The sequence below is a fragment of the Eupeodes corollae genome, chromosome 2, assembly GCF_945859685.1.
Source record: "Eupeodes corollae chromosome 2, idEupCoro1.1, whole genome shotgun sequence".
NCBI lineage: Eukaryota > Metazoa > Arthropoda > Insecta > Diptera > Syrphidae > Eupeodes > Eupeodes corollae.
Genome location: NC_079148.1, coordinates 118,276,663 through 118,299,895, shown reverse-complemented (window position 1 = coordinate 118,299,895; position 23,233 = coordinate 118,276,663). Strand labels below are relative to the sequence as shown.

Genomic DNA, 23,233 nt, shown 5'->3' with positions numbered 1-23,233 from the left:
TAAAAATAATAAAATAAAACAAACAACTGCATCACTGCACAGGCACACTGCATGCATTTTATTTCATATCACCCGCTCTTGACATTATGCCATTATAATGTTTTGAATGAAAAGTAAATAAGGTTTCACTTCAACATCTGCATTTTATCATCTGCAAATGGCAAACAGCAGGATGCGGGTGAGCCCTTAGAGGAGACAGTCAATGTTGAAAATAGATTGCTATTAATATATACGAAATACTTATACATATTTATCTTTGGCTCACTTCAATTATATTATAAAAACGAAGATGCACAAAAAATTCAAAAGGAAATATCTCAGAAATATCCTTGTTTCTTGTCTTTGTTGGTGCGTGCATCAGAATAATTCACCATCATCATACTATTGACTTCAAGCTCCGAGTTTCGAGTTCCGTCCGACAAAAATACATCGACACAACCACAATATCCTCATGCCGCATGCTAGAGGATTTCTCGAGAAATACTTACAGATGTTGAAAAACCCATGGAGTTGTTCGTTTTGATGGAAATAGCCAGAGAGACAGGGTGAGAGCCAGGGCGATAGTCAGCCAACAGATATATAAAGGTATGAGTGTTGATGTATAAATATGCAATCACTTTGTTGAAAATTGCCTTTGACAGCCAGCCAACGCCCTATATCCTATACCCTCTGTGTCTGGTTGTGGATTCATGGATAAACCTCAAGTGACTTATTGTGATTTGTTGGTTGTTGTTTTCCTGATTTGATATCCCTTTGAAATACAAACCGATAAAAAAATTGAGAAAATCGAATAATGGGTACGTTGCGGTTCTTACAAAAAGTATATGTTTTGAGTTGTTTGAATTATCAGGGCTTTGTGAATGGTATTGTTGGTGGTGGATTTAAGGGGCGTATATCGGCCTTACAAGTCAAATTATTATCCTTTTGTTTAATTTGAATTGTTTTTATAACAATGATGTACACACTTCTTCAATTAAAGTGGCGTTACTGGATCTTAGTCAAGAAACGGTTTCAGAGAAGCACATCCAGGTCAACCTTAACCCCAACTTCGAACAATAATGTTAATGAGGTTTACAAGAAAATGTGCACTAGTACCTGCAAACTAATTTCTTATGTAATGGAGTGGAGACATTTTAAATAATAGGAAGAGTAAATAACCGAATGTAGTCGTCGGTCGTAATGCTTCCTTTAAGTTACCAACAAACCTTTGTTTCCGAGGTTTTCTACCCATCTTTTGATTTGACAGCTCAATATCCCACGTACGTCAGTCAAACTCATAGATTTTACAATGCTACTGTGCGTCGTAAGAGAACTTGGGGAAATAACCGAGCTATAATACACTCAGTGGTTACGATTCACGGGATTTTTCCATTATGTCTTTAAATGGTGCAATTAATCGACGATAATCATTACAAACGTAACCGAAAAAACTTCTAAAAAACATTTTTTTTAAATTTTGAATGTCTTAATATTTGTATTATAACTTCCGTTTTACCAATTTTATCTAAGATCATTTAACTTAGGAAATTAACTTGACTAATATTGACATCTTTGTTTTATGTCCCTTAAAGAACGAAACGAAAGACCTTGTGGCCAAGTGACCACATAACGCACTGTGTGCGTCAATAACGACAAAACTTTATTCAGATATATAATCTATACAAAATTGGATCCTTCAAAAAAAGTTTGGTATGGAAAATGTAAATTTATTAACTTATTTAAGTAGTACAAAATACCGTGAGTCGTACTTTCCGGTAAGTCAATTAAAAATAAATAAGAGGTATTTTGAAAATAGGGTAGGAACTTGGAGGGAGAGGTAAGATTGTAATTTCTTTGGTCTTTATTTAAGTCTACTTAATTGCTTCCAAAAATGTTCTATTTGTGCAAAATAACGCGGAGTCTCACGTCTATTAAACTTTCAATAGGAAGTTATTGTAATCGGTCCGATTTGTCGAATTGAAATATTTCTCGACTTTTAAAGGTTCCTAGAGTCGTAAGTCTGTACTTTCAGGACGTTTTTTCGTCGTCCATAGTTTAAGAACTATTAGACTTGAATAAATTGAGTTATACATTTAAGAAAGCAGAAAAATGCAGAAAGGACTGTCAAAAAAATTGAGCGGGTGGTTTTTTACGATAGCACCAAAAAAAAGGTGATCATTTTGGTCAAATCTCAAGAACCAATAAAGCTAGAGACATGAATTAAATATTGTAATGTGATACCTGAGAAATATAGTTTTGAAAAAAATCCAGTTAACCGTTTATAGTTGTAACCTTGAATATTTTACGAACAAAAAATAATTATATTTTCAAAATAAAAGAATGCAACGAGAAATATCGTTTTTCACACTTGGTAAAATGTTGAAATTATGACTTTAAAATAATTTTATCTTATAAGAAATATCGTTTTCAACATTCGGTAAGATTTTGAGAAAAATAATTCAATATTTTTTTTATGAAAACTAAAAACCAAAAAAAAGAGGCTGGGATGCAACCCATTCTGATAACTTCCCATCCCGTCTGTCGATTTGTCTTGCTTAAAAGTTTGTCTATATGTATCGTATCAATTTTTACCAAATTTGCGTACTATTTTTGTAGATTTTATTTTTATGAAAAAACAGCTTGTTGGATTTTTATATAAAAATTACTGAATATCGAAAACAATATTTTCTGTGAAATAAAATGAGTTTGAATTCAATATTAATAATTTTTGAAAAGCGATTTGAGTCGAAAGTACATTTTTACGAAGTTTTAGTATTTTTTTTTACAGTTTTATTTGTTGTAAAAAAAAATGATAATTCAATTTTTTTCAAAATTTTACCGAATGTTGAAAACAATATTTCTTATAACATAAAATTAGTTCGAAGCCAATACTTCAAAAAAAGATATTTCAGTCGAAAATCAATTTTTACCAACTGTTATACAATTGTTTAGGTTTTTATTTATTGTAAAAAAACTGTCAATTTGATTTTTCTCAATATTTATTGTAATGTTGAAAACAATATTTTTTATGACATAAAATTAGTTTGAAGCCAATATTTTAAAGTATTGAAAAGATATTTGGTATTTTATTATTTTTGTTAATTTTGTTTAGGTTTTTAATTTTTTGTACAAAAACTGTCAAATCGATTTTTTTCAAAATTTTACTGAATGTTAACAACAATATTTTTTGAAATAAGAAAGTAGTTACAAGCCAATATCTACAATTTTTGAATAGATATTTGAGTCGAAAATCAATTTTTACCAACTTTTATTAATTTTTTTTAGGTTTTAAATTTTGTAAGAAAACTGTCAATTCGATTTTTCTCAACATTTTTCAGAATGTTGAAAACAATATTTCTTATAAGATAAAATAAGTTTGAAGTCTAAATTTCAAGCTTTCGAAAAGATATTTGAATCGATATTCAATTTTTACCAACTTTGAGTAATGTTTTTTTTTAGATTTTTATTTTTTATAAAAAAAAACTGTCAATTCGATTTTTCTCAACATTTTATTAGATGTCAAAAACATTATTCTTCGTTCCACAAAATTGTTTTGGAGATGAAATCATATTTCTGTCGTAAAATGTTGGAGGTGACAATTTTTTTGATTTATAAAAAAACCGTTAAATGCATTTTTTTCAAAAAATATATTATATTTCATATAAAATTTAATTCAAGTCTCTAGCGTTTTTGGTTCGTAAGATATTTAAACCACGCAATTTTCTTGAGAGCCTTTTCTGCATCTTTCTGCTCTATTAACTGTATCGATATCTCTTCTGGTTCTTGAGCTATGGACGACGAAAAAAACGTCGCGAACTTACGGACGTACGAACTTACGTACACACGCACGCAGAGACATCTTTCTAAAAATCTTTTATTTCGACTCTAGGGACCTTGAAACGTCGAGAAATGTCAAAATTTTCAATTTGACAAATCGGACCCATTACAATAACTTTCTATGGGAAGTTAATAAAAAAATACCAAACATTTAGTTAATATTTACTATCGACTCAAATATGTTTTGAAAAATTAAAAATATTGGTTTTAAACTCATTTTATTTCACAGAGAATACTGTTTTCGACATTCATCAAAGTGTGAAAATCCAACAGTCCGTTCTTTTCATAAAAATTGAAATCTTCAAAAAACAATAGAAGATATTGACTTCAAATTAATTTCAATTATGTAATTTGTATTATTATTTATTTAAGAAGTAAAAACATCGTCTAAAAATCACATTCAACTGACAACTTTTTTAACAAAACACGAAAACCTACAAACGTTCTAAGCAAGAAAAAATTACTGACGGGATGGGAAGTTACCAGTGTGGGCCTTTTGTAATCTTAAATTTCAGCAGACAAATTCAACTAACCTAAAACTTTCGGCAAAAACAAAACCAAACAATAGTATTTAGCCATTTTAAGAATAATAAATTCATCCCAAATTTAAAAAATGGTTAACACAAAATAACTTAATAAATTTAGTACTTAAAATTACACGAAAAAAGAAAACAAAAATAACTGATGAGAATTTGCATTTCTTTTGTCTTATGTCAAATATTTGCGTTTGACCCCTTAAATATGTTTATTTGTTTTAAAGTTCGCAAATCTTCAAATAAACACCAATAAAACATTTGTTTATTGTTTAGTTTCTGCCTTTACTTGGGCGCCACTTAGTAATCGTTTCATTCTTACATTCGACTTAGCATATTTTCTCTCATGCAACAACTTATATCATGACAATTCTACTTGTGAGTTGTTATTCGTATTCGTATTTTTGCCTTTTTGTTTATTTTTCCTCCATTTTATCATCATCTCTGCATTTCTCATTCTCTTGTCCAATTAATATGCATGCAGTTTTGTTGTATGTCGTCGTAGCTATCGTCGTATGTTGTGTTTTTTGTTGTTCTTTTTAGTTGATATATTCATCGTAGTCGTGTTGTTGATGCAATTTTATTTTCCGCTTATTATCACATTTTCATTGCACTCCATTCCAGCCCATTCTGCGCCTTCTATACAACAGCAAAATAACCGAATCAAGTGAGGTAGACGACATATCGTCTGACTTGACTAGCAGCGCAGGGCTTTTTGGTATATCGCCGAAGACGACGACAACGTTGTCGTTGCTGGAGTGGAGCTTGCTGATGAAGCATAGAGGCATGGATCCAAAAGAAGTCGATACGCAACGAATACATAAGTTATTCTGTATTCCCGTGTCCCGTCTAAACTAAACTACTCGTACTCGTTCTCGTATGCGGCGAAAGTATCTGTATCTGAAGCACTAAAAGAAAAAACAAAATAAAAGTATCTGAATGGAACATACGAATACGAACATACGATAGATAGATTCTGTGCGAACGAGCTCAACTAACAACGACGAACGTTCACAAAGTGAGTGTGGTTGGTTGGTCGTTGGTGCTGTTTTTCAGTTGTTGAACCGCATTCGAGTTGGAAACAAGTGTTTACGGAATATAAAAATATTTATATGTTTTATAGGTTGTCGTAGTGGCGGTTGTCCCGAATCACGGATGCAGGGAATAGCCTAACCCGGTTTCGTATGTTATTTTCTGTTCGTCTCCAAAAAATCGAGTTTTAATTTGTTGTGTTTTTTAGGGAGATGTCCCTGTGATTATTTTTAAATTGGTAAATTGAGCTAAATTTTTAGAAAAGAAATGTGTTAAACACCAAAAATAGAAAAAAAAACAAGGAAGAAGAATCTTCGTGATGTGAAATGGAAAAGAAGTGAAAAGTGCAAGAAAAAACACAACAATCCTTGTTTTTTCAATATAGTATTTTAAATTCTTTATACCTTCTTGGTTTATTGTGTGGTTAAAATATCAAAGAGATTAAAAATTAAAATCTTAACTTAACTTACAACCACACTTCATTGGATTATAACCAGTTCAATAGTTTCAGCTAAATTAGAACTTCAAAGCATCTTTAACATCTTCCTTTTTTTTCCTTTGTTGAAAAAGGATTTGTTTTGAATTTTATTATTGGGTAAGTCTTAAAATAAAAATTATTAAATAAATTCATAAAAATAGAATATAATCGTTGTAGGTAGTTTATTTATTTATTTGAGGACATAGCTGGAGTAAGCGTTGTCTGCTAAGCGCCATAGTAATAAATGTTTTATGTTTTTGAAGAGTTATTGCCATGAAGGAAGGTACAGATATTAGGATGGATTGAGATTGAGGGAATTGAGGTGTTTATGAAAAAGGAGATAAGCAGGTATCGTGATGAAATATTGACAAAGTGCTAGGTACAAGAAAATGAGGCTTAATTTTATTGTTCAGAGTAGATTTATTTTTTTTCCTTTACCCTTATGTAGTATTTATTTCGCACGAAACAAAATTATGGGAAATAAATTAAAAACCAAACAAGAAACTACCTAACTTTTTTCATACTTATCAGCTGGTCGTTTTTGTCTCCGAGTCTACACAGATCTTTAAATATCAAAAAGTTTCAAAATATTTTCTATTTGAAGATTTTTTAAAGTACTTCAATTTATTCTACAAAAATGTTGATGGGAAACAGTTCAGTTTTTTGATGAATTTGAGGTATTGAACCATTTACAATTTCGTAACGAACATCAGAATTATGTAGTTCTATGCATCAAATCTTAAATTTTCGATAGTTCTAGATTTTTTGGACCGATTAGACTTTTTAACCTTCAATTGGAAAATATTGAAAATCTAAAAATTATTGGTTTTTCGAGGTTTTGGAAAGTCGACGAAATATTCTTTTTCGCTCTTCATGTCTCAAAAGCCAATAGACGTTTCAATCCTGATTAAATTTGGTTTACAAATAATAACATCAAGATCTTTAGAAAGGACTCTAAGCAACTATTTGTTCATTTTATAGACAATTGTGTTATAAATAATTATGTCATTAGCTGTTATCAAAGTGAATCGGAATGTTATGTTATTAACATGGACTTCAGGCAATCTTTTGGGGTTTTATTTGACCAAAAACATAATTTTTGTATAGATATTGTAGATGTATTGATAGTTTCTAAAGCTAGTTCTACGCTAGGATTTATTTCTAGCAAATTTAAGGAGTTTACTTGGTGTAGTTTTGGACAACTATTTGATCATATGAACCCCCTTCTATAAAACAAGTTCGATACATTCGATATGGATGTGTAAGAAAAGCTAATCCCATTATGTTCACTAATATTATAAAGAGGAAAGATTTGTATTTTTGTATGGAACGAACAATCTCAAAAAGTACTGGACCGATTTTAATAATTCTTTTTTCATTAAAACCAACCGAAGGTGTAAAAAAATTAGCCATAAAATGTCTTTCATCGCATACGCTGCGAAGAGAATTAATGATAGGACAAATAATGTTCTACAATATTTTTTATTTTTAACTTCCCATAGGAAGTTATTGTAATGGGTCCGATTTGTCAAATTGAAAATTTTGACATTTCTCGACGTTTCAAGGTCCCTAGAGTCGAAATAAAAGATTTTTAGAAAGATGTCTGTGCGTGCGTGTGTACGTACGTTCGTACGTCCGTACGTCCGTACGTCTGTACGTCCGTACGTCCGTACGTTCGCGACGTTTTTTTCGTCGTCCATAGCTCAAGAACCAGAAGAGATATCGACTTCAAATAAATTTTGTTATACAGATAATAAGGCAGAAAGATGCAGAAAGGGCTCTCAAGAAAATTGCGTGGGTGGTTTTTTTATCATAGCAGTTTAAAAAAAAAGGTGAAAATTTTGGTTAACCCTTAATATCTTACGAACAAAAAACGCTAGAGACTTGAATAAAATTTTATATAATATACTGTAACGCGATCTCAAAGAAGTATATTTTTTGAAAAAAATCTATCTAACGGTTTTTTTTCTAAATCAAAAAAACTGAAAAAAAAAATTTGTCACCTCCTAAATTTAACGACTTACATATGATTTCATCTCCAAAACAATTTTGAACAACGGAGAATAATGTTTAAAAAATCTGATAAAATTTTGAGAAAAATCGAATTGACAGTTTTTCTTATAAAAAATAAAAATCTAAAAAAAACATTACTCAAAGTTCGTAAAAATTAAATATTGATTCAAATATCTTTTCAAAAACTTGAAATTTAGGCTTCAAGCTTATTTTGTCTTATAGGAAATATTGTTTTCAACATTAGGACAAATTTTGAGAAAAATCGAATTGACAGTTTTTTTTAAAAAAAATAAAAACCTTAAAAAAAAATTTATAAAAGTTGGTAAAAATTGATTTTCGACTCAAATATCTTTTCAAAACTTTGAGATATTGGCTTTAATTTACTTTTATCTTTCAAAAAATATTGTTGTCAACATTCAGTAAAATTTTGAACAAAATCGAATTGACAGTTTTTTTTATAAAAAATTAAAAACCGAACAAAAATTAACAAAAGTTGGTAAAAATTGAATATGGATTCAAATATCTTTTCAAAACCTTGAAAGTTAGACTTCAAACTTATTTTATCTTATGAGAAATATTGTTTTAAGCATTCTGAAAGATGTTGAGAAAAATTGAATTGACAGTTTTTTTACAAAAAATAAAAACCTTAAAAAAAAATTTATAAAAGTTGGTAAAAATTGATTTTCGACTCAAATATCTTTTCAAAAATTGTAGATATTGGCTTTTTACTACTTTTATCTTTCAAAAAATATTGTTGTTAACATTTAGTAAAATTTTGAAAAAAATCGAATTGACAGTTTTTGTACAAAAAATTAAACACCTAAAAAGAAATTAACAAAAGTTGGTAAAAATTGATTTTCGACTTAAATATCTTTTCAAATCTATAAAATATTGGCTTCAAACTAATTTTATCTTATAGAAAATATTGTTTTCAACATTCGGTAGAATTTTGAAGAAAATCGAATTGACGGTTTTTTTTACAAAAAATAAAACTCTAAAAAAAAACATTACTAAAACTTGGTAAAAATTTACTTTCGACTCAAATAGCTTTTCAAAAATTCAAAATATTGGCTTCAAACTTATTTTATTTTACAGAAAATATTGTTTTTAATATTCAGTGATTTTTATATAAGAACCCAACAGTCCGTTTTTTAAAAAATAAAATCTATAAAAAATAGTACTCAAATTTGGTAAAATCGATACTAGTACATAGAGACAAACTTTTAAGCAAGACAAATCGACAGACGGGATGGGAAGTTATCAGTGTGGGTCGCATCCCAGCCTCTTTTTTTTATAATAAACGGGCACTCAAGGGGTTATTAATATTGTTAACATGTTTAAAGTTTAAACACAGTGCGAGCTTTATGGAAATAGGGAAGGATTTATAGAATATATATATGTACATAGATGTTATATTACAGATTATATAAATATATAGAAAGTGTGGAAAATAACGGTAGTCAACTATTTTTTTTTTGGACGCGACCGTTGGCACGGGTAAAACCTTTCTTGTCAATTTAGTATTGTCAAAAGTACGATTATCCGAAAGAAAGGCACTGGCAGTGGCATCGCCAGGAATTGCTGCAACCCTATGATGTGAAAACGGCTGACTCTACGTTTAAATTACCGTTTGCTGTTTCTTTAGATCACCAGTCTGTATGTTCAATCCGTGAAAATGGCCCACTGGGAAAGCTCTTACAGGATACGTCGTCGATTATTTGGGATGAGTGCACCTTGAGCCAAAGAGCTCATGTAGAAGCAGTAGACCTCACATTCAAAGACACATATAAGAAACTCATGCAATATAATGGGTGGCGTAACTTTTATTTTCGCTGGAGACTTTCGCCAAACTCTACCAGTTGTAACAAAAGGTACACGTGCAGACGTTATTAAAGCGTGCCTCAAATCATCACCTTTGTGGCTAAACTATTAATTTGCACACGAATATGAGGGCATATTTATGCAATAACCGCGGTGGTAATTTCTCAGAAAATATACTTAAATTAGAAGACGGAAAATCTACTACTCCAATTGCAAACAGCTCTCAAGCACTGGATATTGAATTGGCTCAAACTGTTCACAGCCTAGAAATTCATATAGACACAATCCATCCCGACATTAACAATCTTACAGTAAGAAATTTCCATTGGCGTTTTAGGGCGATATTGTCACCCAAAAACGATTCAGTACATGAGATAAACAAAATTATTATTGAAAAAATACCAGGTGATTTTAAATGTTACGAAACCGTGTGCACAGTTGGCTTGCCACCTCATGAACTAAAATTAAAAATAGGTACGCCTGTTATGCTTTTAAGAAATGCAAGTCCTCCCAATATGTGTAATGGTACAAGACTATTGATCAAAGAATTAAGAAATAATGTGATTGTGGCAACTATCATTACGGGTCCCGTGACCGGTCAGCTCGCACATGTACCGCGGATCCCTATGATACCAACTGATTTGCACATATCTTTTAAAAGGTTTTAGTTACCTTTAAAAATATCCTTTGCCCTAACAATAAATAAATCCCAGGGACAAACTTTTTCCATAGTTGGTATCGACCTAAGGAAAGAGTGCTTTTCCCACGGGCAATTGTATGTGGCACTTTCTCGAGTGGAATCTCCTGAAAATCAATATGTTTTGTTGCCATTGTAGAGTTTTATTATAAAATAATTATTATTTAACATGTATTGCAATAAAGTATTTATTTAGCAATCGTAAAGAATTTGTATGTATATATTTCAAGATCCGTTTGGTGAATTAAAGAAGCAAAGAATAAATACATATTACAGTTTTTATTAAAATCAAATTGGCTGATATTCTCCAAAAAATTACAAAATAATACAATGATTTATATTTTTAAGAGCCTACTAAAAAATGATCAAGAGTAAATTTACATATATGGACACCAATAGATCGAATTTTCAGCCTCTTTTTGAATAAATATAAAACAAATTCAGGAATTGATGTTCAATTCACTAAATAAAATTTCCTTTGGTCCAAGAGGTGTCGTTAGCATCACTTTTTAATGGATTTATATTTTCATTCATGCATTAACTGATATTTCAAGCAGCTTTAAAATGTTTACTTAAAATATAATGCAACTTTTCATCTGAAAATTCAAATGAAATGTAACTGTATCGTAAAAGTCATCTATCGTTTTTTAACAGCTGATGGTCAATCAGAAAGTCTGATATTCTTGTTAAATGTTAGAAATCTTTATGTTGCTATCAATTTTTAGTCTAAAAATCATCTCTTTATTCATTTTTAATTTAAATTTATTTATACAATCTTCTCTCTTTTTCAATAAAAAAAATGTTATTTTAATTATTACAGAAGTGATTTAAAAAAACTACATTCAATTCTGAACTAAAAAAATATTATTTAAATTATGACACGAAAAATGGACTATACAGTTCTTGAAGATACAAAAAGACTTCAATTGAAACACGTACATACAGACATACGTACATACATTTCATTATTAAGAAAAAGCAGTACAGTAAAGCATCGAACTGGAACCATTCACTTCACTTGCCCTTTTCGTTTTTTGTACAGCAAATGCTTTTGAATTATTCCAAAATCTATGTAAAGTCATTAAATTAAAAGTAAAAAGGTATTGTTTCTGTTTTATAGTTCAGGTTCAGTGAGAAAGAGTAGAAAGTGATGAAAGGTTTAGGTTGTTGTTGTTATTTTTGTTATTCTGAACATAATTTAAATTAAAAAAATCCAAAAATCAATGTGAATGTACCAAACTTTACGACAGCGAAAAAAAAAGAAAACAAAAATGCTCTTGTAACAGTAATCTTTATACGTCTATGTAGCATAAACGTGTTTTCCATAAATTTTTCCGTTTTTTTTGTTGTCGCTGTGTTAATTTTTCCTCATCACCATACGCGTGGTTTTTAATATTCAATACGTGCGCTAACTTTATAATAATATAATAAAATTCCAATTTTTCAAAGTATGCACGCATATTGCATAGTGATGCGATGCATCGTGTAAATTGCAATATTGTGTTTTCGTTGCTGAACACAGTCACTTAACGTAAAGGAGGTAATGTCATCGTCTCGTTGTCGTGGTTTAGTTGTTAAATAGATTTTTTTGTCACTCAACCAAAGCCGGCAGGAGAGTTTTTTGTTGCTGTTTATTATGCTGCAAATCAGGGCTGTTTTCAACAATAACGTTATCTTTACATTTGCGCATGCGCCCATGAAAACTTTGCTCTGGGAGAAAAGTAGCAATAACAATACAAAATTGCAAGTTGCTATAGTTACGATGCAACCAACGCGACGCGACGTTCTTGCGGGTCGTGAAGTTGATCGTCATAGTCCTCGCCACAGTCCGTCACCACACCACACTTATTATGTGATATTGTCGGTGATCGTGTTTGTTGTTCCGAGTGACTGACCCGTTATAACGTGGTAACAAACGTGTCTATAGTTACTTTGCTTCTTTTTTTTGATGTTACTGTTGTGTGACTTTGCGAAAAAAAACATAAGCAATGTCATAATTGAATTCTAACGGTTATTGCAGCGAGTATTTGTTAATAAGAGGAAGAGGCGTGTAGCATGGTAGATATTACTGCACTTGCTTATTTAAGCCATTCGCAATAAAGGGTAAATGACAAACTTTTGGTTGAAGCTATACAAGAGATTTTGATGGAACTTGAACATAATTTTGAACCATTTTAGTTTAGGATGTGGAAAATCTAATCAAAAAGTGCAAAGATAGCAATCACATGTTAATTCTAACGAATACTTTATTTTTTCTAAGAATATTTAGTAATAATTAGTTGGCGCCCAACGTGGAACTTTTTTAAATTGTTTTTTTGTTTATTGTTTTAGTTAGCAAAGAGTTTATATTGCATTAAAACTATTAAAATAAATTTTTTTTCAGAGTACTTACAAAATATACATGATTTAAAGTTCAATTATTTGATTTAAATTATATTTTTAACCATAATACATATTATGTATTTGTTCTTAAGTAAAAGGTCATAAGATTCATTAGTTTTTGATGCTCTCATTCATTAAATCTCATCTTTTAAGTGTGAAGATATGGAGTATACACAATGTTAATTTGTAGTAACTTTTTGTCATTAATAGTTAACTGGCGCCCAATGTGAAACACGTGTTCTTTCATTTTTATTGTTTTTAAAGAGACTTTGTTATGTAGATGTTTTCATGTTTTCATCATCAATAAACTGTCAACATCTATATTCATCAATTAGGTTCAATTATTCAATTCATAGCTACAACAACAAATAAAAGAAGAACCAAAAAAATTTAAACTTAACAAAAGTTCACACAAGAAAAAATTCATATTTTGCCTAGGCGTTATTATGAATGTTTGTATATTCAATTCATTCAATGTTTTTGTCTAACAAAAAAAAAACAAAAAAAATATTCAAAACCAATTGAAAGACCACAAGAAAGCCAAAAGATATACAAATCCACTTGGTTCTTTTTATGCTTTTATAGATTAAATTAGACGCCTACCCATTTGGCTGGTTGCTTTTGTCGCTGATGCTGAAGCTGAAGCTGCTACGCTACAAAACAAACCGAAGGCGTTAACTTATTGGCGCCTTTATAACATTTTTGCGTTGTAAAAATAAAAAAAAATAACTTATTTAAATAAAATATAAAAGACATATAGTTTTGTGCCCATTTATCGTTTTTTTTTCTGAATGTATAAAGACATGAAGTCATCGTCCACTCCATCCTATAAGACTAGACCAACGTTGATACTGAACAAATAAGACTTTAGTCTTTAGAAAAAAAAGTATAGCAAAACACAAATTTTGTAAAACACTTGAAATAGTTATTTTCGTGATGAATTCGTGCATTCGAGTGAACTAAATTTACATTCATTTGCATAATGATGAAGGTCTCTAATGGATTGTTACTTTAGGTTAAGTGCTCAAATAAAATAGTCCGAGGCTGGTTAATAGTTCAAAATTAAGATAGGTAAAGGTGGTAGTTTTAAAACAATCTGGTTTTCCCGAATAAATTGTGGAGTTAACGTTGTGGATAATTAGACCAGAAATATGGCCGTAATTTTATAGTAATTTATAATAAGAACTTAGAGGAGTTTATGGAGGCAAGATAAAGTGAAGTGAAAAGGCAGTATTTATTGTTATTCCACTACGAACCACCTGATTTTTTGGACTTATTTTTTTGGTTTTTTTGAGCAACATAGATAGGAAAAGTTCAATATAACTTTAACACCGACTAAGCTGAATTCCAACTCAAAACCTCAGGCTATATAATCCTTCCACTATAGCTACTCCTATAGTAGAGAATAAATTTTACAAATGAAAGAAGTCAGTCAAAAAGTCAGGAAAGGAGTAAATTGGATAAAACGAGAATAATGAGAAAGATTTCAAATTGAATTAAAATAAAACTCCTTCAAATTTTTAATGAAATTTACACTCTTCTCATCAAAAAACAGAAGCAACAAAAAAAACTAACGAAAATAAGTTTCCAGCCACATAGACTGGAATGGAAAAGTTTTGCATTACAAGTTAAAAAATTCACTTCCACGTTAAATTTCGAAATGAAAATCTTTTCGTTTATTCCGCAAAGTGTGCGATTTCTGAGGTTTATTTTTCGTTTCCCAAAACGAAACAAAAACTTATAGGTAAAGGTAATATATAGTTATTAATAGTTAAATGAAACAAGTTACAAAATTGTATCTAACTTCTCTTTGGTCTATTGAAACCATCGGAATATCATATTACATAAACTTTTTAACTTTAATATCAACTGTCGTGTGGTTTAAGATAGAGGTAATAATAATTATACTTAAGAGACAACCTCAACTCTACCTGTACGCTTCTGTACCACATTGATTTGATTTACTCCTATAGACCGTAAAATTATGGGCATATTCTATCTACATCTTGGTATTTATCTTTCTGAAGCTTTAGAAGGTCAAGCATTTGATTCATTGAAGTTATAAATAGAAGAAAATTGAAAATGATGGATAGTATTGATCAAATGTGTTGTAGTCACTTTAAGGTGAACGTGTTTATATTGTGTATTGTGTAGGCTATAGATAGCCCTTAGGGTCGGACAATAGAATGCTCAGTAGAAAAGCCTTGCAGCATGACAGATATCTATGCTATTAGCTAGTTGATGCATGTTAATGAGCTATTACATCATTGAAGCACAATAATAGCTGCTGAAAAATAAACTGACTGAGCTTTAATAATGTGGGCTTAATTCTACATCCCGTACAATTTTTATTTTTGAGTTTGTCTTAAAATTCGGGAATTTTTTATTTGGATCATTTTATCGGAAATGTGTATGATTCGTATAAAGATTAAAATAATGCAGGAAAGGTTATCAAAACAGTTGCTCGATTTGAAAATTTTAACGGAAACAAACTTAAATTATGTTATTAAATAATGTGTGTAAAAATATTTCCAATTTCTTAACAAAACTAGTTTTTCTAGAGTATAGACGATAGTTAAGAGTCAAATGCATCCTTGATTTGAGATCTTTGCAGAAGACATAATAAAAGTGAAGCTAAGGAAAATATGAGAAAAATAATTAGTATACGCCTCAGTGTACCGTTTTGCTTTGAATGATATAATACATTTTTAAAGACCTAAGTATGGTTTGAACTATCAAAAACATTGCAAACAAGTGGGAAATTTCATTTGGTACACTATTATTTTCCAATTTTTCTGAAACTGGAGGCTTTTTGGGATTTTTACCGGAAGAGCAGAATTAATTGATTTTTTTAGTTTTAAAAATAACGATTTTTGACCCAAACAAATGTTTGATCTCACTGAGTAACGATTAATTCGTTACTTAGTTACTTTTTACTTATTTAAAAATCGATTGAATGTTTACTGATAGTGGACTATTTTTGTTTAACTTCCCATCGTAGTCAGTACTTGTTTGTCTAAGTGACAATTTTAAAATTCCCGACGTTTCGAACGATTTTTAGAAAAATGTATGTGTGTGCGTGTGTACGTACCTCATTACGTTCGAAGTTTAAGGATGCCATTTTTGTCTGGCATGTTTTAAGAACCGGTGGAGAGATGTTGACTTCAAATACATTTTTGAAATTGATAATATACATACAGATAATAACATCAAAAGATGCAAAAAGGACTTTAGAAAATTGAACGAGTGCAATTTTAAAAACAATTTTGTTGACCCCAAATATCTCTTGAACCAATAACGCGAGCGTCTTTAGTTAAACTTTTTCGAAAAACTCTTAACTCTAATTCTCCATTTCAAAAAAATTGTTTTCAAATCCAATGGGGAAGGAGAGATTAAGGGGAGGATAATAGCGATCCAAGGTTGAGAGAATGTGAGGGCTCACGGAGACAACACAGTTATAGCAATCAGATGAGAATATGAGATCGAGGTGTCCCTCTACAAAGTTTGCTACTCCATTTAGTTGAAAAAGACCACAATCAGACAGATAATTAATGAACAGCGATTCAGATTCAGAGGAGTTGTTAATTGGAAAGAAGGATGTCTGATCATCTGAAGTGGACCAATGGAGATGGGGAAGATTAAAGTCGTCAAGCACGATGATCAAATCATAAGATTGCACTTGTTCAAACAAATAATCAATGGCATTTACAGCAGCTTTAATTTGTTGGGCTGAAATATAACAACAAAGAATAAAAAGACAAAACTTAGTTAGTGTAACGTTAGCTGATACACCTTCAAATTCGTTTGAAGTAGGAATATCGAGTAACGAACTTTCAAATTACTAGTGATAGCTAAAAGCACACCACGACAATGTGTATTACTCGCACATTCCACGACATCCATTCGATGGTCGTTAGCGAAGAGTTCGGTACTCAGGATATCGGGTGTGAGGTTGGTTTCGGTAAGGCTAAAGATGTCATAACTAAGGTTTTGGGGGCTATTAAAGACAGCAGACGTTTTAGACCTCAACCCTCTTACATTTCGATAGTAAAGGCTAAGACATTTAAGTGGTCTTCAGATTAGGAGCGATAGTATTTCTTTATATCTGCACGGGATTTTTGGATATGAAATAATCGTTCGAAGAGATAGAGGACGCAAAAGAGGTTAGGTCTTCTCTCACTTTTTTAAGGAGAAATTTCAAGACCATCATGAAATCTAAGAATATTTCCCTAAGTGCAGGTTTGGTAGGGGGGAGTTCTTAGGAGAAGAAGAACGTTATTGTAAATTTTGTGGTCTCTAAGACGGGACATAACATACCGATCATTAGTATTGGCCTCTGATAAATCTTTAGTTAACTTGATATTTGGAGGGATCATTGGGTTAAGGAATCCTAGTGGTTCGTGGTTCTTGGGAAACTGATGAAGAAGAAGTATAGGGTTAAGGGTGTGAAAATGGATGGATGCGCGGGTATTTTGGCATAACGATCAACCAACGGAGGGCAAAAAAGAAGACCCGGATGAGAAGAGTTAATTGAAACTTGTTTGGATGGAGGCTTTATAGAGGTAGGAGAAGTTTTCCGTTTAAGGGACGAAAGTTGGTTAGAGAGAGAAAAGTTTGAAAAGATTTGTGTTCTAAGAGTCCAGTTGGTTTCAATATTTATTTTGGGATTAGGTTTGGGTTTGTTCGACTTAATTAAGTAATTATTGCTACTCATTCTGGAAAGCCGAATTCGACCAAGTCGTATATGTCCTCTTTTTGTTGATGAAACATCCAGTAACATTTGGAGGGAATCAGGAACTTGAATTTTCTTCCAGACAATTTAAGACATTCGCAGATATTGACACAGAATTCTCGTTTAAAATATGAGCGAATCCATGTAGCATCAGGATATCCGGGACAATTATTCAACACGAGCCATGTGTTGTTAGCAGATTCAAGCCTGCTGAGTATCAAATTCCAATCGGAAAACTTCCAGGAATTTCCACATTTGTTGATTTGTTGTCCGCAATGGTATTTACTGAGGTAGATTGTTGAAGACAGTCAGCACTTAGGGTTGCCACATGGATTTAATCACGAATGGATACGTCCCCGATAACAAAAGACTGTATGCTGGGTTGTTTAATGACGTCGTAGAGAAGCGATTCAATTTTTTGTGATTGGACATTAAGGCTTTCAAATTCACGTTGCACATTTGTATATTTTTGTTCTTGATTACTTACATAGTAAGCAATAGATATGAGTACGGTTGAAACCCGAGAAAGCATACAATTAATGTTTTCAACTTCGTTAAAGAGTCTAACGTTTGTAATATCACTAAATTGTTTGGAAGAGTGGGTGAGCCGGGATGACGAACTTTGAGAACAACAATCAGTATCCGATGTCAGTAGGTTTTAACTGGTCAGACAAGTTTTTTATCAGACCGTTTGCCGACCAAATCAGCACCTTTAACTTATCGTCAATATCTAAACGAAGAGAATTTAACCCACTGATGACGTCACAGTATTGTTTTTCCAGAGAACGTATCGTGGAAAGGCACTGGGTGGACGATTGTTGACATTGGATACTTGAGTCCTCAACACTATTCCAGACGTGATCAAATTTCTTGGAAAGATTAGAAATTTAATCTTGGCCATTCGAAATAAAATAATTTTTATAAGAAATACAAACATCCAACAAAAATGCTACCAAAAATTATAAAAATTGCTTTATATCAGGAACAGAAACGTATATTGAAATCAAGCTTATTTTATCATACGCAAAATATTGTTGCTAACCTAAATTATTTTATTTTAGAAAAATCTAATAGACAAGTTTTTTTTACAAAACACGAAAATACAAAAAATATCAAATAAACTAATGAGAAACGGTTTTCCACTCAAGTCTTATGAGAACAAGCAAAAAATATTTACTTCGAATTTTTTTATACAAAATGTTATTAATATTTTTGAATGAGACGGAATGAGAAGTTATGAATTTCAATCTTACATTTCTTTCTTTGTTTTCAAGCTTGAAGCTTGACAGAGTGTTAACAATTAGTGTGACAGTAGGAAATCTTCTTCAATACGAACAAATTTCTTAAATTTAAGTATCAGAGGTAATTCCAATGCCTAAGAAGAAGTACATATGTATGTTTTCCCGACAGCTTTGGAAATATTATGGGGAACTTTTAAACAACAAAGATGCATGTGAACATTAGGTAAGGCATTGTCCACTGATTGTTTTTTTGACCGAATTTTTGGCCAAAGAACAATATCTTAATAAAAGTCTAATCGATATTTGCTCAAAATACACTAAAGTGTTACTCGGAATTTGAAAACCATTCCTTTAATATTTGTTTGTCATCTGCTTTTCAAATAGAACGATCAAATTCAGTTTAAGTGAGACCGTAAAACAAAAATTAAACTTCATTCTTTTTGTATTTTTATTTGAATTTTGTTTCGAAGAAATATACATGATTTGATTTTCCTCAAATTTTTATAAAATTAAGTTGATTTAAAAATAAATTTAATTGCAAAAAGTAAAGCTCTGTTGGAACATTTATATTTTCATAAAATGTACAAACAAAAATACAAATTCTAAATCCTATATACGTAACCATTTAAATTATAATTCCTTTGAAACATTATCATAGAAACAAACCTTTCGATGACAGCTGTCAGCTGCAATAACTCTATCACTCCTCTAAAACAATTCTGTATACGTATATCACTCCTCCGGATATATGCCATGAACAAAAATTGAGTTAAACGGAAACCCCCACATCATAATAACTTCCAACACCGCACATATCGCCTTGAAACGTGATTTGAATTCGTTTATTGATGTATTTCTAGAACGCGCCATATAAGTAGAGCGTCATTGCCATTGATGTCTCTTCAGACTAGCTTATATCTTGTGCAAAAGACAAACAAAGTCATTCTGACATGTGACGTAAAACATAGTCACACAAGTCATAGAACTTGAGTGAGTCAAAAAAAAAAAAATGGCTAACACATTTGCATTATGCAAACATTAGAGTCTAAAGACAAAGTCAAACAAAAAAGGACAGCTAATCCTTATGGTGTTTGACATCTTTATTTGCATAATTTATTAGAGGTCATTCAACATAACATTATATGCAATCAGTTGCGGTTTTATGCATTTCTGCGGTTTAATGCATTACACAAAAAAAAAACTAACAAATGCAGCAGTGCATACAGGGGTTAAGTATTGAACGAACATGTTTTGCTTTAAATGATTTTTAAGGGTTGTTGGTTTATAGAGGGCGCTGCTTGGCTTGCTGTTGGTCTAAGTTATAATATAACAAACCGTTGCTAATGACATTAAGTCTTAACATCCACACTAACTGTTAAATTTGAATGACATAAGTGCCCTTAAGGTTCAACCACATCGCACTGGCATGCCAGCTGCTGTCACATATAATATCACACTTAAGATACCTATACATATGTATATAAATATATGTATTTATGAACGACTTTATACTCAGCCCTATATGCAGTGCATGCTTCAGTTTTAGCTTCTGCATCAACTAATGGCTTTTCGTCGAAGAGGAGAGCGTCTCGCTAAGATCCCAGACCAGAAATGCAGAGAAGATGCTAAATCCTAGATAGACAAGGATACTAAAAATTCATTCACCCATTAAGAGATGTGCACATATGGATATGTATGTATGTATGTAAAATAAGCTTTGCTCTAAAAGACGAAGCCAAACCGGTAGTAAAGCTATTCCTCCCAGTTTTTGGTATTGTTATTGTTGGGCAAACAAGATGATCCATCCATAAAATGCACATCACCATCATTATCGTTGCCGTTGTTCTTCCCGTTGCTGTCGTTGTCGTTGTCCCGCAGGAAGAACAAACGACTCTATAAACTCTTAAAGAAACTGAATGTGACACAATGTTCCATTCGAATGGAATAAAATTCTCGTTGTCCTAATTTTTGAGTTGGCTTTTTTTTTTTTTTTTATTAAAAGCCTTCTTGTTGTTGTCTTTTTAGACTTGAATATAGGATGAATAGCTTTACAATGTGTCTTACAAGCGCAAGTATGGGCGATGTACAACAAAAGCATCATACTTTGCAATATTTTTAGTTTTAGGTTTATTTTTACGAAATAGTAGGTACCTACGTTACGTAAATGGAGTACAGTACAGCATCCTTATATCCCTCTCGTTCTCTGTATGCAACCTCTTGATGCATATATAAATATAGTTTTTTTGTGTTTATTTAAATTGCAAGCCTTTGTTGTCCTCCTGGATATAAGTGGTGAATCAGCACTTGATCTACAACCCACATATACTCCAAATTTAGCCCCAGAATCAACCCTAAGGACATGCAACTTCACAATAGGTAGATATATCATCCTCTTCTTATAATGGCGACTACACACAAAAATATACCTAAAACAACAACAAAAAAGAACCATAAGACTGAAGGAACAATAAAAAAAAAACAATTTTTGTCCTTATTAAGGTGGAAGCACGGTTCCTTTGGTTTTGCCATTTTCTTCCTTTATTCTCTGAGTCTTGATGAAAAGTAGATACCTAGTGGAGGATCTCTTGTCATATCTTCTCCCTTTTTCTCTTGTGTGTGATTATATTTTCTGGAGCATGATTGTTATATACTGATTTGAATTATGGTGTTCCTATGGGTAACTTCAACGACTATGACTGCATGGAAGGTTGGATGGACGATGAGGATGACGATGACGAAAAGAGACTACAACGACTCTTCTGGTTTGATAAGTTGTCCCTTTTACCTACCGTCAAAGTCTCAAAGATGTCCTACATGAATATAATAATATTTGCATTTTTGTTTTTTGTATAGGTATGCTATGCTCCTGATGTTTGTAAAATGTTAAATCAATCCGTTGTTGGTCGATCCTGATGTACTCTTAGCTGTGGGTTGAGTTTCAATTTGCTTTTGTGCCAAAGGAATAAGAAATATGATTATCAAAAAAGTCATTCACATACTCTCAGGTGGAATTAAGTTTTATCGGTGTTAATTCAGATGGAAATTTTTCCTTTGAGAAGGCAAAAACATGCAATACATACAAACATATTCACATATACATATATCATTCGTTATTATTTTATATAGGGTTATGCTTGATGAAAAATAGATAATCGATTTGTCAATTTGTGACAGTTGATGGAGAATATATTTATTTTTCGTACCGTCAAACGAATGGCACTTCTTCCTGAACTGTCTACTTACTTACCTAAGGTGGCGCTAAAGTCCGGGGCGGACCTGGGCCTCAACCAACATGCGTCTCCAGCCAGCTCGGTCTCTAGCTAGCTGTCCCCAGTTTCGCACCCTAAGTTGGTTGAGGTCTTCAGCGCCATAAATGAGAACCGGGATGATGAGTGTCTTATAGATGGTGATTTCAGATGCTCGAGAGAGGACTTTACTCCTCAATTGCCTTCTAAATCCAAAGAACCAGCGATTTGCAAGAGTAATTCTTCGTTTGATTTCAGCGCTGGTGTCGTTGTCTGTGTTTATAGCGGTGCCTAGGTACACAAAGTCCTTAACTACCTCGAAGTTATAGTTGTCCATGGTGACGTTTTGTCCAAGACGTCGTTGATCAGTGTACTTTTTTGATGGCAACATATACTTGGTCGAGCCCTCTTTGACCACTAAACCCATCTTCTTCGCTTCCGTCGCAATGCTCAAAAACGCTCCACTGACATCAAGCTTTGATCTTCCAATTATGTCAATATCATCAGCGTATCCGAGTTGTTGGATGGACCTTTGGAAAATTGTGCCTCTAGTGTTGAAGGTTGAGTTTTGCACAATTCTTTCCAGAACGATGTTGAAGAAGTCACATGACAGTTCATCGCCTTGTCTAAAACCTTTTTTGACATCAAATGAATCGATGAGATCTTTTCCGACCTTGATAGAGTAGCGTGCATTCTCCATCGTCATTCTGCACAACGGATACGTTTGACAGGGATGCCAAAACTAGACATTGCTTTGTGGAGCTCTTCCCTATTGATGCTGTCATACGCGGTTTTAAAATCGATAAAGAATGGTGGGTTTCGATTTGAAGCTCCTGGGTTTTTTCCAAAATATGCAGTAGTGTGAATATTTGGTCGATATTGGACCCTCCTGGTCTGAAACCACACTAATAAGGACCTATCAGGTTGTTGACGAATGGCTTCAGACGTTCACATAATACGGCAGAAAGGATCTTATATGCAATGTTAAGCGGGCACAATATGCTGAGATTTTACTCATCGGGCATGCTTTCTTCCGACCATATTTTGCAGATGAGTTGGTGCATGCTCCCTACCAAGTTATCGCCTGCTGCTTTGAATAGTTCGACAGCGATGCCGTCAGCCCCAGGAGCTTTGTTTGACTTCAGTTTAGATATAGCTATCTTCACTTTTTCTAGGTCGGGTAGGCGAAATTATTGATTTGCGTCGCCTAGGTTGAGTTGTTATATCTCCCTTACAGCGGAAT

At 32.1% G+C, this 23,233-nt stretch overlaps 1 protein-coding gene across 2 annotated transcripts in view; it reads left to right on the top strand.

The window, feature by feature from the left end:
• Positions 1-5,120: 5,120 nt before the first annotated feature.
• Positions 5,121-23,233, top strand: part of LOC129946589 (uncharacterized) — a 66,637-nt gene continuing 48,524 nt past the window's right edge. For both annotated transcript variants that reach the window (XM_056056837.1, XM_056056836.1), the window contains exon 1: positions 5,121-5,976. The gene's annotated coding sequence lies outside the window, so the exon portion shown is untranslated. The remainder of the gene's footprint in view (positions 5,977-23,233) is intronic.